A 5365-nucleotide genomic window follows, 5' to 3' on the forward strand; every position below is an offset into this window, starting at 1 on the left:
AGTTAAAAAAAAATAGAGAAAAAATTGGAAAAGAAACAAAAACAACAAAAATATTTTAGATGGTTTCATTTTCTTCCTTAGTCTAAGCATTGAGGACAATGCTTTGTTCAAGCTTGGGGGGAATATTGTGTGTTGATGTTGAATAAGCTTGGGGGAATGGCATTAGTGGTATTTTTGCTTGATATTTAGTGAATTCTTGAGTTATTTTTGAGTGTCGGCCGCACTTTTTGCTTCACTTAGGAATTATCACCAAATTTTAAATTTTTACCCCGCCTTAACCCTTAGCCTTACGTTACAACCAATCAAAAGACCCTTAGACTCTAGTGGTTTAGGTCAAAAGAACGGTGGAGGGAGATAGACTTCAAACCTATGGAAAGAGTATGCAAAGTTGAGACGTCGGGATTACCTTCTCAAAGTTTTTCATTTCTTTATCTTTTTCCGGTTCCTTCGTGGAATCTTGAGAAGCTAGTTTAAGGGTTGATTTGAAGCTAGTGGAGAGAACGTGGCCCGATTGGTTGGGGCTAGGGTGGATTGAGTCCTAAGTAGTTCTCTATGCTTAGCACGTGTTATGTTTCAATCAACCATTGACATCTTGGAACGTGCATACATTTGTCCATTTAGAAAGGTTTGCATTCATTAGTACTCGTCCTTATTTCTTGTCCATACATGAGCTTGTGTTTCGCTTTTTCTCTTAGTGTTCCTTTTTTTTTTTTTTTTTTTTTTCCCATTTTCCTTTTGTTGCCTTGCCTTTGTTTTTGTCGAGAGTTGTGGGTTAAACCTCTTAGGAAACCCTCACGAGAGCTTACTCGTCCTCTTTGGCGACATAGGGGTTTAAAGGGCTTGATGCATACGCTAAATGCATCCGTGATTCCTACGACAGTGAGTTAGTGTACATTCTTTCTCTTTGTTTCTATTTTGTTTCTTTTGCCTTTAATAATTCCATCTTGTTCTCTTTTGCCTTAGCTTTGCTCGAGGACGAGCAAAGGTTTAGCTTGGGGGAATTTGATGAGTGACATTTATGTCACTCTTAAGGAGTAGTTTTAGAGTCATTTTCGTGTTTATTTTATCTTATTTTCCCTTTCTTTCTCTTGTTTTCTCTTAATAGCATTTCTAGTTTATTTTGGTAATTTTGGTGTGTTTTAGTTTATTTTATTTATTTTATTAGTTTTAGTCTATTTTCGTATTTTATTTTACTTTATTTGCTTGTATAGTTTTTGTTTTATTTTTATTAGTTTAGTTTTATGTCTCTTATTTTCTATTTTATTTATTTTATTTTATTTGTCGTGGTTTTGTTTTATTTCGTCCTTTGTTTATTTTCATTTTATTTTATTTTATTCTTTGTCCCAATTCTCTCCTCAATCTTGCTCGTGTTTGTAGGTGTGTTCGGGTTGACGCTCAATTTCCATGTTCAAATCAAGTTCGAAGTTCAAGGTTCGAGGCGTAAACTTGAGCCAACCCCTGCTGCTGCCCCTTAACCTTCACCCCACCTCCCTTATCCTCCACCACACCACAGCAGCCACCTATCACCAGCCTGCAACCCCGCAAACACCACACACACCAGCACCAATTCACTCACCCGCTGCAACCCCTCACACCACTCACCACCAGTCCAACTTCCAACCACCAGCCAACAACCACCTGACCGCCACAACAACCACAATCACCCACCAATTCACGCGCCCACTGCACCAGCCACCTAGCACCGCACATCCCCTGCTTCACCCCGCAAACACTACACACAACAGCACCACCAGCCGCAACATCAGCCACGCAATCACCAACACCACCAACACCAACGCAACCCAGCCACCGCAATCAACCTCACAACAGCCTGCTTTACACCCGCAATCAGCCGCACCTAAACCAGCAACAATTAAGCAACCATTTCGCACAAGCAATTCGGCCCCTCAATTAAGCAAATCAGAACAAATTGAAAATCAATCAAGTTCGAGCAAACCCATTGAGATATTCGGCCGAACTTCGAGTCAGAGACTTTGGGGGTTTTGTTATTCGAAGACGAGTGGTCGAACATACCCATGGTTCGACCGAACCAACCCCATAGTTCGGCCGCACCAACCCATGGTTCGACCGAACCGCTTCACGAGACTCGCACATGATGTTTAATGAGGAACGAACGATTGAAGCTTGGTGATGGTCGTTGATCTTTGATTTGTGATGATGATGTGTGGTGATGATGGATTTTGATGAATGGTGATGATGATAATTGAAGAAACCATGAAGATGGAAGAAAGGGGAAATCGGGTTGCTGATTGTTTTGGGGGGAATTGATGGGTTTTGTTTTCATTTTTCTTTTTCTTTTATTTTTTTATTTCCTTTTTCCTTTTTCTTTTCCCTTTTCTTATTTCTTTTCTCTTTTATTTCTTTTCTATTTTATTTTTCTTTTTATTTTCCTTTTCTTTCTTTATTTTATTTTCCTTCTTTTTTTTTTTTCTTACTTTGGCTATCTTAGTATAAATACCCAATTTTTGGGGTAATTAGAACAATTCAATAACTATCTATTCCTCTCTCTAATTAGTTTTAGTTTTAGGTTAGGTTAGGGTTAGTCTTCATTGGTAGAGAGAGAAAGTGAGGTTTTCTTCATTAATGAACTTGGATTTTGAAGAATGAGCTTGTTCAATCCTTTGTAGACCTTCATCTTCAATTAATGAGCAATTTCTTACTCTCTTTCTTTACCTTTGTTCTTGATTTTGTTTATTTGCTTTTATTTTTCTTCTTTGCTTATTAATCATGTTGATGCTTATTGATTTGATGATTGATATTGTTTTCAACATGATTTGTGAGTAGTCATCTAGCCAAGGGTGTGGGGATGGTGTAGTTGCTAATTGTTCATGCTTTTAATGTTGGGGTTATGTTAATGGTGATTAAAGTCTTTGCATGCTTGATATTCTTTGGTCTTTCTTGCAAGTGCACATTGTTAGTTGATCAAAGATGAGTCTTTACTAACAAGTAACGGAAGTTGACTTAGTTGAGATTCATTACTATCGATTGTTATTTAATAGTACCTCCTAGTATATGGTTCTAATGTGGAAACATAGAGGCTATGTTAGGAGAAGCCAATTGACCCCGGAAGGCGGCTAGATTGGACCCTTTACTTCGATGTTCATGTATGTTTAGTTTACCATTGATATGCTACTTTGTTATTGTATGGTCAAGCGTCAACTTCACCTACCCATTTCCCTTAGTGCCTTAATGTTTTATTTCTTGTTTTAGCATTTTTTTTAGACTTTAGTTTATTTTTCCCCTATTCCGGACTAGCTTAATTGTCGATAACATTTGGTGGTGTTTACCGTTCTTTGTGGTTCGACCCCTATGCTTGCCTTATACTAGTATTAGGTTTGTTTAGGTTGTATAAATTGTATTTGATCTAGGGATAGAAAATTGACGACGCGTTTATTCCCTTGTCACGGATCGTCTTGGTTGGAGCTAGGGCAGAGGATGAAATCATTAGTTCTCTACGCTTAACTTAGGTTTGTCTCCCTCAACCATGAGCATCTTAGAACGTGTTCCCCCTCTTTGAGTTGAGAAAAGTAAGCATTATTTGATACATGTCCCTATGTTAGAGTCCATTTAGAGCATTTCCCATCGTGAAACTTGATTGATTTTCTTAACCCTTGTCATATTATGCTTGTTGTGTGTGTTGCCTTTTTTTTTGTTTTAGTATTCCTTGCTTGAGGACAAGCAAAAGGCAAGTGTGGGGGATTTTGATGAGTGGCATTTATGCCACTCTTTTATCCTTTTTCTCTAAGGATTCTCCCCTCATTTGCACTTGTTTGGCCCTTTTTCTAAGCATTTTTTACTTAGTTTTGCTTCCTCTTTTCTTTCTCCTTTATCCTCCCTTTTCTTAGTCTTCCCGCTTTGTTCTTATTGTGATTTTCATGCTTATGCTTTGTAGGAACCATCAGGATTTTCAAGAGGAGGAAGCTAAGCTCAAAGGAAGCTAGAGGAAGCATGATTCAGAAGAGGTTCGGCCGAACCACCTGATGGTGTGGCCGAACCAAGGTGTGGCCGAACCTGCTCAGTGGTTCAGCCGAACTTTGAGGCAGGGGCAAGATGAAAATTGGCAGTTTTGCAGGAGTGGCCGAACCACAGGAGTTCGACCAGACCAGGATTAGGGAGGTTCGACCGAACCTACCCATGGTTCGGCCGAACCTACCCTGTAGTCCGGCCGAACCTTCCCATTTGTTCGGTCGGACCTCTCCTTTTGTCAGTTGGCTCTGTACGGACTATATAAGTCCCTTTTTTAGAACGTTTTAGGCGGATTAACTTAGTTTTAATTTTTCGACATTTTTTAGCTTAATCTAGAGAGAGAAACTTCATTAGTAGAGAGAGAAAGTGTGGATTTCCATTGATGAACTTGGATATTGAAGAAGGAGCTTGATTGAATCTTTGTAAATCTTCATCTTCAATTAATGAGCAATTTCTTACTCTCTTTCTTTACCTTTGTTCTTGATTTTGTTTATTTGCTTTTATTTTTCTTCTTTGCTTATTAATCATGTTGATGCTTATTGATTTGATGATTGATATTGTTTTCAACATGATTTGTGAGTAGTCATCTAGCCAAGGGTGTGGGGATGGTGTAGTTGCTAATTGTTCATGCTTTTAATGTTGTGGTTATGTTAATGGTGATTAAAATCTTTGCATGCTTGATATTCTTTGGTCTTTCTTGCAAGTGCACATTGTTAGTTGATCAAAGATGAGTCTTTACTAACAAGTAACGGAAGTTGACTTAGTTGAGATTCATTACTATCGATTGTTATTTAATAGTACCTCCTAGTATATGGTTCTAATGTGGAAACATAGAGGCTATGTTAGGAGAAGCCAATTGACCCCGGAAGGCGGCTAGATTGGACCCTTTACTTCGATGTTCATGTATGTTTAGTTTACCATTGATATGCTACTTTGTTATTGTATGGTCAAGCGTCAACTTCACCTACCCATTTCCCTCGGTGCCTTAATGTTTTATTTCTTGTTTTAGCATTTTTTTTAGACTTTAGTTTATTTATCCTCTATTCCGGACTAGCTTAATTGTCGATAACATTTGGTGGTGTTTACCGTTCTTTGTGGTTCGACCCCTATGCTTGCCTTATACTCGTATTAGGTTTGTTTAGGTTGTATAAATTGTATTTGATCTAGGGATAGAAAATTGACGACGCGTTTATTCCCTTGTCACGGATCGTCTTGGTTGGAGCTAGGGCAGAGGATGAAATCATTAGTTCTCTACGCTTAACTTAGGTTTGTCTCCCTCAACCATGAGCATCTTAGAACGTGTTCCCCCTCTTTGAGTTGAGAAAAGTAAGCATTATTTGATTCATGTCCCTATGTTAGAGTCCATTTGGAGCATTTC

This window comes from Chenopodium album, chromosome 2 (genome assembly GCF_948465745.1).
Source record: "Chenopodium album chromosome 2, dcCheAlbu1.1, whole genome shotgun sequence".
Taxonomy (NCBI): Eukaryota; Viridiplantae; Streptophyta; class Magnoliopsida; order Caryophyllales; family Amaranthaceae; genus Chenopodium; species Chenopodium album.